Here is a 12,639-nt window from a genome sequence, read left to right on the forward strand (position 1 = left end):
AGCATGATGTCCTGGAGAGCTGCCTGGAGAAGGTCCTGACTTTGAAAGCCTTTCTGGTTGCCTAGTGTGCTGCTGGACCTTAGAAGGAGAGGAGCGGGCGGAGAGAGACACCCCTGGATCGAAAAGTATAGAGGCAACATCGTGAGGCCTGCATGGCTGGAAGAAGAGAGCCGAGGGGTGCCATCAGATGTGTTGTGTGGAGGGACGTTCTGGGGACACTGAGGGCAAAGACAAAATTCCCAGGCAAGTCAGGGACTGGAAGCTGGCCGGAGATTGTGTGGGTGACCTAGGTGGGGGCCTGGGGAACACGACCTGGGCTAGGGGTGGCTCTTAGGGTGGAGAGTGGCTGACTTTTTTTTAAACCTATAAACAAGTATGAATATATGTGACAGACTAAGAGTCAGGCACGACTGAGTGACTTCACTTTCACTTTTCACTTTCATGCACTGGAGAAGGAAATGGCAACCCACTCCAGTGTTCTTGCCTGGAGAATCCCATGAATGGAGGAGCCTGGTGGGCTGCAGTCCATGGGGCCGCTAAGAGTCGGGCATGACTGAGCGACTTCACTTTCACTTTTCACTTTCATGCACTGGAGAAGGAAATGGCAACCCACTCCAGTGTTCTTGCCTGGAGAATCCCAGGGATGGGGGAGCCTGGTGGGCTGCCGTCTATGGGGTCGCACAGAGTCAGACACGACTGAAGCGACTTAGCAGCAGCAGCAGCATCAGTCATTGTAATGGGGGAGGGACTGGAAAGACATTCTAGTACTTGGCTGTTCCCCTGCCCTTAACTGAGATGGAGAGGCAGGCGTGAAGGAAGTTGGGGTGTGCGGGGGAGAAAGGGTGTGCCCAGGCCAACTGGAGAGATGAATCATTTGTGAACAGATAACCTGGACCCAGCCAAGATTCACAGGGAGAGGTGCGCTGTGTGGACAGGGCATCAGAGAGGGGCTGGGTTCATTGGCATAAATATGGAGCCAGGCAACTGGATGAGATCTGAGAGGAGTGAGCTCCCAGGGCCAGGTAGAGGGGGAGAAACTCCGTAGGAGTCTCAGGAGGTCAGGGGAGGGAAAATGAAGAAAATCCAAGGTACAGTTGTCTTAAAGGCTGATGAAAAAAAAAAATCAAGTTTGGAACAAACATTTGGCAACATTCATGGAAATTAAATGTGATTATGTTTTTCTTGTACTTACCAGGAAATAGGAGGCACATGACGGCAGAGGTGGAGAGGTGGGCAGCAGTCTGTTCCTGCCGGATAGGAGAGCGTGGTGCAGACTTCAAAGTCATCTCACTTAAAGCCTGCTAATTAGCACCATGAGAAAGAAATTCTGAAAGTCCTTGATAAACTATTTCTTCCCACTATTCCCGACTGCTGCTATACAGCCCTCCAGCTCAAGCTGGCGCTGGGTAAAGCATTATTGCAGCGTTGTTTATAACAGAGGAACTTGGCGGGGACCCTTCATGTCCACCCATAGGACAAAGGCAGAATCACAGATAAACCTGCATGTGATGACAAGGACATCCAGCAGTTAAAAGGAATTCACATGCCTGTACATCTGAATAGATCCTAAAGACACTGCTGACAAAGCTCAAAGTGCATGAGGATATTCATCCCGATCTCTATTAGGAGGAAATGCCTCATGTGTATTAACGAACAAGCATACAGATCTAAAAGTGTAAGGAACAGATTGGAGGTCTGCCCTGTAGCAGTTAGAATTAAGAAGGACCTCGGGGTTTGGAGTGGTATTTAAGAGAACTTGAATTTGGAGTTTTGTTTTTTTTTTAAGGCAAATGTTAAGTTATTGGTATAATTTAAAGTGATAAAACTGAAAGTTTTTTTTTTTAAGTACTTAATGAATAGAGGCCTAAGCCTCTCACTGTTTAGAAACTCCACTTTCTAAACTCCACTATTTAGAAAGTACACGATTCAACCCTCCCTCGTTTTTTCCTTTGTCTTCAGCTCATTGTGGGGACGCAGCTGAGACAAAGGGCCTCCATGGGCGCTCTTCTCTGACCTCAAGTCCCACCTGCCCATGAAAACGCTCCACTGCTTTTCAGACCTCCCCTCAGCCCTGCTGTTTCTGGGGACCCTAAGCAGAGAGTGGGAGGGTCCCTGGTGTCATTTGGAAACGGCTGCTGGGGGCAGGGTTCGCTTCCTGGGAGGGTGGGCGGTGTCTAACTCAGCCTTTCAGATGGACCTAGTACGTGGGTCAGAAGCCAAGGTCAAACTCGAGTAGCCCAGCCCTCCAGGGCGGGTGCAGCCAGCTTGCTTCCCCGTGCTGGGCTCTGTAAGCAGGCACGCTGCCTGCCTCGCCCCAGTGAACCTCTCCGGCCAATTGCCCCAAGCTCTCAGGCCCAGATGGGCAGACTCTCAGGCGGGCTGAGGTAGGACCCACAGGGATTTGGGAACTTCGGGCCCTTTCTGCTCTGCTTGGATTTACTATGTTTTAAAGAGGTTTTTTTTATTGCCCTTTTAAAACTTAAGTTTTCCTCCTGGCAATGACTTGCGAGCAATATGGGTCAGCTTCTTTAGTCCACATCTACTTTCTGGAATTTGTGTTGAATCAGTATGTTGGCAGCAATGCCACCCTCTCCAGTCCAGTCCCTGCAGTGGGATTTGGGATCCTTGATGACAGCCCCTCTGTCCACATGGGAACCCCCAATGACCACTGCAAAAGGCTGAGTTTTTCATGTTCTATATCCAGGAAAAAAAGGGATAGAGGGGAGAGCTTGATGATTATAAACTGACCCTAGAACGTCCCTCCTGTCCTTCCAGAGCCTGGCCTGCACCCCCCAGCTCGTTCTTTCCCTTGCCTGGTTCTCTGGTTGGACTCCACACTCAAGGAAGCAGAAAGTCCAGAAACTCCCTTGAGATGGGAGGCCCCCACACTGGAAGAGGCGTCTACTGTCTCTGGTTGCCTTCTGCTCACCCACAGGCCTTTGGGAGTGAGTGTGCATGTGTTTGTCTAAATGTGTGTATGTGTGTTTGTTGGAGCAGCTGCCCTGGTGAGGCCAGTGTGCCCAGCAGGAAAAAAAATAAGGAAAAGGGCCTCCAATTAGCTGAGGGGCCGAGGATCCCAGATCTGGATGTAACAGGAACCCCAGGAGGGGAAGTTTATCAAAATATAAAAAAACTTTAACCAGTGGTAATAAAAGATCTCACTGGCAAATAGAGATCACTTAAAGAAATTCACAATTACCGAAAACAGTTCAGTATTTTAAGAAAACTTTGTTCTCTTAGAGAACCAGATTCAGGTTCTAAACCACTTTACCTTTCACATTCATTTTATTAATGAAATTCAACCCTATCTCAGCCAATCCTGAACGTGCGCAAAGCTCAGTGTTCTTCCCCCACAAACCTTCCACAATTTTCTGGGTCCATATTAATCTGGCCTGCACTTTCCATTCAGAAACAACCAGCTTAAGGACATCGTCCCCTTTAACAAAACGCATTCTCATTCCTCAAACCTTAGCCTGGCACTGGGCACTCCAGCAGAGGAACTTTGGGAACACCTTCGTCTCCATCCAAAGCGGGAAGGCAGAATCACAGATAAACCTGCATGTGAGGACACAGGACATCCAGCCGTTAAAAGGAATTCACATGCCTCTACATCTGAACAGATCCTAAAGACACTGCTGAAAAACCAGAAGTGTATGAGTATATTCATACTGACCCCTCCTAAGACCTCACATGTACTAAGGAATAAACATACAAACCTCACAGGAATGAAAACGGGAGATCTGCTCTGTAGCAGTTACTACCGAGAAGGACTTGATTTGGGCCCTGGAATTGGGAATGGTGATAAAGAGGACTTGAAGTTAAAAAAAAAAAAAAAAAGAAAAAAAGACAAATGTAAAGTTAATGGTATTATTAAGTGATATAACTGAAAGTAAACAATTTTTTTCCAAGAGATATGATGAATGATGGCCTAATCCTCTTTACTGCACTGTTTAGAAAGTATACTATTTTATCCTCTCTTCTCTTTCCCTTTGTCTTTATCTTGTGGATAATTGCAAATTCATACCAATCAGGTATTGTGAACAACAAGCAGAAATGATATGTTCTGAAATATTTGAAAGCTGGGACTCATTGCACCAAAAAGAAAATCCATAAAATAGTTTTTATGCTTATTAAATGAGGGTGGGTGCATTTTAGATAGTCTGCTAACTTCTGGATTGCTGGATTTTGTAATTACTTTTGTTAACATAATAAAGACTTTGGTTCTGGCATGCCTAAAATGTGCTAGTTAGGATTTTGCTCTGAATTTCCAGGCTGGAATCTGGATTGTATAATCAAAGGCAAGTTTTTCACCTAAAGCAGCGTTGAAATGTGTTGACTAATAAAGATATCCCTCAATTAGAATTAGCTGCATTTTCTTAATCCTTTGACTCAGTATTTACAAGTTTCTCCAGCAAAGCTGTCCCTCTCCTTAGCAGGGGAGGAAAGGATGAGCCTGAACTCAAATCTAACGGGGTCTGGTAAAGCAGCCCAAATAAAGGATGGTATTTCTTCACAAGCTTTTGCTTCTGTTTAAAAATATGAGATTTTACTCCATAATACATGTGAGTAAATTTGGCACTGCATGCAAATGCATCATTTTATTCCTGAAACCCCAAATACCCCTGGAGTCCTCTTATGTTCCACCTCAATAAACACAGCGTGAACATATTTCAGAAACTGTGTGTGGAATCCTAATGCGTGTGTGCTCAGGCATGTCTGACTCTTTGCAACCCCATGGACTGTACCCGCCAGGCTCCTCTGTCCATGGGATTCTCCAGGCAAGAACACTGGAGTGGGTTGCCATGGCCTCCTCCAGGGGATCTTCCCAACCCAAGGATCAAACGTGTGTCTCCTGCATTGGCAGGCAGATTCTTTACCACTGAGCCACCTGGGAAGCAGTCCCCACTCTAGAGAGAGCTCAACATTTTCCTCATGGGGTGAGCATGCCTGTACTGCCACAGGAAGTAAAGGCTTTAACTGACAGGTAGCCCCGCTATTTAATATCCACCCAAAGTAGGGCCACAATTTAACTTCAGCAAAACAAAAGTCATTTTTGGTCTGCCGTCTTAAGTCCCTTCAGTCGGGTCCAACTCCTTGCGACTCCATGAACTGTAGCCTGCTGGCTCCTCTGTCCATGGGATTCTCCAGCATGAATACTGAAGTGGGTAGCCATCTCCTCCTTCAGGGGATCTTCCTGACCTAGGGATCGAACCCACATCTCCTGTGTCTCCTGCATTGGCAGGTGGTTTCTTTACCACTGAGCTACCTGGGAAGTCCCACAGAATCCTAATGTTGTTTGAGAATTTATAAAACAGAGCTTAAACATTTTATTTAAAATTGGGGATAGAAGAAACTGTCTTTTTGTGTAACTTTACCTTAAACAATCCTTAATAGACGGAGAGTTCTGTTTTTTCCCCCGGCTTCACTGAATTTGCAGACAAGATTAGCTGGTGAATTTGAAACAGAAGCAAAATCTTATGACAATTTATATTTTCAAAATAAAGTACCAGCTGAGCTCTTTCCTACTGCCACTTTGAATTACTGAATATCAACAACAATCACAAATGAATCATCTTGTTAACTATGGAATTACTGTTAAATTGTTAGGCATGATAACAGCATTGTGGGCAATTTAAAAAGTCATAATTTGTTAGAGACAGTAAATTGTACAGATTTGTGGGTGAAATAATGGTTGAGATTTGATTTTGAAACTTCTAAACCCATCCTCAGTAAAAAAAAAAAAAAAAGAGAAAAGAAAAGAAAAAAGTGAATGTGGGTAGGGGAGAGGGTGAGTGAGGATTAGGTATAAATGAAACAAGAAAGACAAATGTCAACAGTTACTGAAATTAGGCAAAAAAATGAGAATGCCCCCCAATTTTGTGTATATTTAAAAGTCTTTATAATAAAGATAAATTAACAAGTTATGCTGAACATTGCCAATATCAAATATTTAAATTAAAATACTGACCATAAAATATAGCCTGCACAGCGGGTTTTCTAAAATACTTTGTTCTCAACCAAAGTATTTGTTGGATCTTGGTTTTCAGTCTTGTGTGTGTCTTTTTAAATCAACCATTGCAGTTAAATAATATTCAAAATTTAATAATTTGGGAAGAGATTAGAATCACATGCCATAAAATGATTATGATTGTGATTTGCTCTGCTCAAATCTGTACAAAGGCTGATGACACTGGTAATCAGAATGCAAAATCACACTTTGTGATTAACAAAGACACTGCAGATGCAGAGAGAGGCAACAAGTTCCTTATTTGTAAGCCTGGACGCTCTGCCTTTTGGTGTCCAGTTCTTCCAATCGCTGGTTCCAGGAGACCAAGTCTGCAGCCTACACGGGAGGACTTAACTGCTTTACTTGATCCCTGGAATTAGACATGCACTTCTTTGTAATCTCTGACTGGTCAAGCATAAAGTTATTTTTCTTTAATAATCAAAGAGAATGTTACATATTATGCAGTGTAGTTTATGTAGACACCAAATATAATTTTATAGTATTTGTACAAATTGGTACAATCTGTTTATATATATATATTTTTTATGATCTTATACATGTTTCAATGCCATTCTCTCAAATCTCCCCACCCTCTCCCTCTCCCACAGAGTCCATAAGACTGATCTATACATCAGTGTCTCTTTTGCTGTCTCGTACACAGGGTTATTGTTACCATCTTTCTAAATTCCATATATATGTGTTAGTATACTGTATTGGTGTTTTTCTTTCTGGCTTACTTCACTCTGTATAATAGGTTCCAGTTTCATCCATCTCATTAGAACTGATTCAAATGTATTCTTTTTAATGGCTGAGTAATACTCCATTGTGTATATGTACCACAGCTTATTTTTTAAAAGAGTATTTCTTGAAGCAAATAACAGTTGAGTGGATGGGTTAACCCTTTCATACAGAGATGTCCCAGGTTTCAGCAAATGTTAATGGACTTGTTAGAGCAGAAGCTGCTCTTAGGAACAAGGCATCTGATTTGACAGCAAATGCTTGGCTAAATCATGCCAAACTTCAGGATGACCTGGGGCTAAGCTGGGGAAATGTGACTTCTCATACAAGGTAGACACAGACCCCAAGTTCGATGAGGGCCCCGTTAGATGAAGGAAAAAAGGGCATGACTCACAGGAAGACTGTCCTGTGGGCTAGCCTTAGATTGGGTCCCACCAGGAGCAGACCCAGGCACAAGGACTCCCAAGTAAGTTACCAGGGAGGTGATGGCAGGAAGCCCCCACGTGTAGGGAAGGGGCTGCAGCCACTGGGCACTTGGAAGCAGCACAGGACACAGAGTATCCTGGGACTCCCTGGTGCTTCAGTGGCTGGGACTCCCAGGGCAAGGGGCCCAGGTTCGATACCTGGTCTCGGAACTAGAGCTCACATGCCGCAAGTAAGAGTTCGCATGCCACAACTAAAAAAACAAAAGGAAACAACCAATCCCACATGTCACGACTAAGACTCAGTGCAGCCAAATAAGATAAAAATAGAGCACAGTGTCTCAAAAAGGATGATGGGGTGGGGAGAACTAGCAAGTTTCTTGGGTTTAATGATAATTGTGATTTGCTGAAACTTCAAACACTGAAGTTTCTGGTGCTCCATCCTTGGAGTATTTTAATGGAGTTCAAATTCATTTACAAAAGCGATTAGGGACATTTAGTTTGATTTATGAAGTAGTTTTTCAAAGGCTCAACCTTTCCTAAAATCTGATGCCTAGCAGCGAATTTCAAATAAAAAGTAAGCATACTTAAAAGGGCAGTCATCTGGGACTTGCCTGGTGATCCAGTGGCCAAGACTCCACGTTCCCAGTGCAGGGGGCCTGGGTTCAATCCCTGGTCAGGGAACGAGATCCCACTTGGCGCAACCAAGAACTCATGTGCTACAGCTAAAGATCCTGTGTAGCACGACTAAGACTTGACACAGTCAAATAAATACATATTGGGGTAAAAAGGGGCTGTCATATGATGTAAACTGAGCGTCACCACGGCGTGCTCTGTAATTGCACGTCCAGCAGCTGCGCCTGTCACACTGCCTGCCATTGTGGGATGCATCTCCTTCTTAACATTCTTTAGAAGTGGACGCTGTTGCTTTCTCACATCCACAAAGATATTTCTCATGTCCACAAAAGATTTCTCTCTTTTTTGAGGGGGAGCGTGGGAGGGTCACTGACACCATCACAGAGTCCACAGCGGTGTGTAAATGCTTGTACAACTTTGGTGCAAGCTACACATTTGTCCCCAACTCTCTGGGGAAACTGAGATTCAACACAGTTTTCTATTAAACCGTGGCTTTCATCTCTCTGAGCTCTTGGTCATCAAAAACTTTATTGCAAAATGCAAAAACCACTGCCAAATAATTAAACAGTTGTAGCTTTATATCATACAAAGAAATTTTAAAAGCATTGCAGCAAAAACCATCAGACCGCTCTTTGTCACTGTGCATCTGGCTGGTACTCAAGTCCCCAGCAGAGGCAGCAGCTTGGGGTACTTCTCTCACCATCTGAGACAAGGAGGAATTGACTGGCCCCAGCTGGTGTCCCAGCTCACTATAATTTTAGCAAGCGTCCTGAATGCTGTTCTCGACAGGGAGGCATTAGTTAAGCTGCTGTGTTTGGAAAGAGAGCTGGTTATCTGGGGTCATCTTTCAGACTTTAGCACGTCTGAGAGTCCCTTTCACTGCCTGCCTGTCTCACACCCCGGCAGAAGAGGTCACAGCAGAAGTAGACGTACATGGTCGAGGCCTACTGAACTCGTCCTGGCTTCTTCCAAGGTGGTGATTAAAGAGAATACTTTATGGCAAAATAAAAAATGCAGACAAATGATAAGCCAGAAAGGACACAGGGAAAAGAGACAGAAACTAGGCCTGCCCAGGCCCATGGTGGTGTGAGTTCTCCTATGAGGTATGGCACCCAGCTCAAGCTGCCTGTAACCTTGGTGGAAGGAGGAAGCTGCTTTGGCTAACATTTCACCATTTCTGGGCTTCCCTTGTGGCTCAGCTGGTAAAGAATCCACCTGCAGTGTGGGAGACCTGCGTTCGATCCCTGTGTTGGGAAGATCCCCTGGAGAAGGGAAAGGCTACCTGCTCCACCTTTCTGGCCTGGAGAATTCCATGAACTGTATAGTCCACAGGGTCACAAAGAGTTGGACACAACTAAGCTACTTTCACTTTCACCATTTCTGCCAGGCTGCAGTCTCGAAGAATCCCATTCCCAAGCCAGTAAGAATAGGCACTTCTTATTCCATACATTATATCACCGTCCTCCCATCAGTGATGACTTCCCGCTGTTTCCACTGACTTGGCCTGGCCGCATCCCTTGTACGCAGCTAGGTAGACCCAACCTATTACAGACATGTTCCCAAGATCAGTGAGAACCGATCCTGAAGTAAGGGAGCTGGCCAGAACCTCTGAAGACAGACTTTAGAGGCGCTTCCCTGGCCACCCAGTGATGAAGAATTTGCCTTCGAATGCAGAGGACGCTGGTTCAAGCCCTGGAACAGGAACTAGGATCCCACATGCTGCAGGGCAACTGAGCCTGCCCACTGCAGCACAAGATGCCACAGTGAGGATCCCACATGCCCCATCTAAGACCCAACACAGCCAAAGAGAAAAGAAATATTCGAAAAGACAGACTTTTGATAAAAAGGACATTTGACTCTTTTCAGGGGTGAACTATTTTAGAAGAGAGAAAATGCAGAGTGAAGTAAGTCAGAAAGAGAAAAACAAATACTGTATATTAATGCATATATGTGGAATCTAGAAAAACAGATGAACCCATTTGAAAGGCAGAAATAGAGACACAGATGCGGAGAACAGCTGCATGGACACCAAGCAGGGACCAGAGAGTGGAGTGAGCTGGGAGGCTGGGGCTGACACGCGTATATGCTGCTATTCTGTTCTTTGTGTTTCTCATACTGTTGCTCTGGGACGAAACCCGGGGCTCTTCAGAGTCACTGCAGAGCTTCCGCAGATCGTAAACATTTTTCTAGTAAGAGAAAGACAATCTTATTGTGGCACACCTCAGTCATTTTATATCAGAATTCTTGAGCATCTCGGTTCAAGGAGTTTTTAGGGTTTCTATAATTTCTTTTTCATAGCACCCATAGGTCAAAAGAAATCCCTAACAGTCCTTTTCATGGGGCAGTTAGACCCAAATAACCTCATTAGAATTTATGTTCTCAGAACTAAGCAGTAATTTGAAAACACACAGAAACTGAAAAAAAAAGACTTCCCAGTGATTAGGACTTTCACTGCTGAGAGCCTGAGTTCGATCCCTGGTCAAGGAACTAAGATCTCACAAGCTATGCTGAAGCCAAAAAAAAGTAAAAAGAGAAGGAACAAAAAAACAATAATGTTTTTATTCTTAGAAACTACAAGTACCCACTAATGGGGCTGCGTGCAGGAGGTGAGTTGTGACAATGCCATTCTCAGTTCCTGTTCCTCACGATTCTCTTGAAATACTTGCTTTTTATCAAGCGAACATCTAAAAATCCACCCTTATAAAGAATATGATATCATCTAATAAAATAGTAGAGGGAATTTCCTGGCAGTCCAGTGGTTAGGACTCCACGCTTCCACTGCAGGAGGTGCAGATTCCATCTCTGGTCAGGGGACTAGAATCCCGTAAGCCTCACAGTGCGGCCAAAATACCAAGCAAAGTGAAAAACACAGTTCAGTGTACTATTGAAATGGTGAATTATCGCAAGCTGTTGGTCCATGGATGTCGGACAGAGGTCCAGTATTGTTGAGTTTTTCTTGACATTTTAAATATTCCATGGCACCCTGAGAGCCTGCTGTGCATAGAAGGGCTTCCTGCAGTGTTTGGAAACCACGGGTTTTATATATAGTTCTGTGTGGCATGCCAGCTGGGACCTTGCAGTGCCCATTACAGCTTGTGATTTTAACCAGAATCCTGTCAAGTCAGTTTAGTTAGAAATCCCCTCCTTATCAGGGATAGTAGTTTTCCATCCATCAACTCCTCCAATCTGCTTCTTTGGCATTAATCTCCACTTGCCCATATTGTATTTGGAGTTAAGCCCAGTTTTATACTGTGGTCTCTTTTCTCCTACTGCAATAGTTCCTGAGTAAAATCTGGTTTTTACACTTTAATTACTATTTAGCTTGGGTTTTCTTTAACACATCACAACAATACATTCTTATTCTGACTCTCTCCTCTTGCTAGAATCTTTGCTTATTGCTACCCTGTGTCCACTCTTTCCTTTTCTAATGGTAAAATTAAAAGGGGTAGTACAATCAATCCATGGTTTGGGTTCAGAAAGTTGAACAGAAGTGTGTCTTCTAAAGAGTGACTTTTAACCCAGCAACTGGATAAAATCCAGTCCTTTAAGCAGAGAACATAATGTACATATAGGTCACTAGTAGCCAGAACACAATTGTGACTGCGTCCAAGAAGAGAGAGAAAGAGAGAGAGACACTGGATGTGGAACTCGGGAACACACAGAGGCTTTGTCTGAATGGCTGGTAGCTAACTGGGTGTCGTATTCCTCTGATTACTGCTGAAAGTTGGGGACAGTTCAAAATTGGTAAGGTGCAGGTCAAAGTCTCGGAGGAGACAGATTTACTCTGAAAGTGAGGATTGAAGGGCAAACAAAGAGACGCTTCAGTTTGTTTCTCTCTGATTTGATCAATTCAGTATTATTTACCCTGCAATAATTTAATGGTTTTACAGTTATTTATAAAGGCCATTTTTTCATATTTCCACAGGAAAAATAGCATTGCCATTAATCTGAATGTCTGTCTCTAGCCTATCTTTTACAACACATACTTTGGGAAATGATTTTATCAGGTATACACCTGTCTAACTGTAGCTGTGACTTCATGCACATTTAACCTGCTAGGAAGAATATGGAGACATCCTCCTCTCATCAGTGTCTTTCCTAAGGTAACTTTTTCTATAGAGATTCCCTCACTTTGTATTAATATTCAGTGATGGCCAACACAGTATTTGCTGTATCCTCTTAACTCCTTTAATGTCTGACTCTACGTGCTGATATCAAATAGTATTATGTTTCACTGCTAATCAGTATGAGTTTATTTTTAGAGTGAGGAAAATGCTACATAATTAGATAGTGACGGTGCTTTCACATCCTTGTGATTATATTCAGTTCCGTTCAGTCGCTCAGTCGTGTCTGACTCTTTGCAACCCCATGGACTGCAGCACACCAGGCCTCCCTGTCCATCACCAGCTCCCAGAGCTTGCTCAAACTCACGTCCATCAAGTCAGTGATGCCATCCAACCATCTCACCCTCTGTCATCCCCTTCTCCAATCTTCAATCTTTCCCAGAATTAGGGTCTTTTCCAGTGAGTCAGTTCTTTGCATCAGGTGGCCAAAGTACTGAAGTTTCAGCTTTAGCATCAGTCCTTCAAATGAATATTCAGGACTGATTTCCTTTAGGATTGACTGGTTGGATCTCCTCGCAGTCCAAGGGACTCTCAAGAGTCTTCTCCAACACCACAGTTCAAAAGCATCAATTCTTCCACGCTCAGCTTCCTTTATAGTCCAACCTTCACATCCATACATGACTGGAAAAACATAGCTTTGACTAGACGGACCTTTGTTGGCAAAGTAATGTCTCTGCTTTTTATATGCTGTCTAGGTTTGTCATAGCTTTTC

This window comes from Bos taurus, chromosome 22 (genome assembly GCF_002263795.3).
Source record: "Bos taurus isolate L1 Dominette 01449 registration number 42190680 breed Hereford chromosome 22, ARS-UCD2.0, whole genome shotgun sequence".
Taxonomy (NCBI): domain Eukaryota; kingdom Metazoa; phylum Chordata; class Mammalia; order Artiodactyla; family Bovidae; genus Bos; species Bos taurus.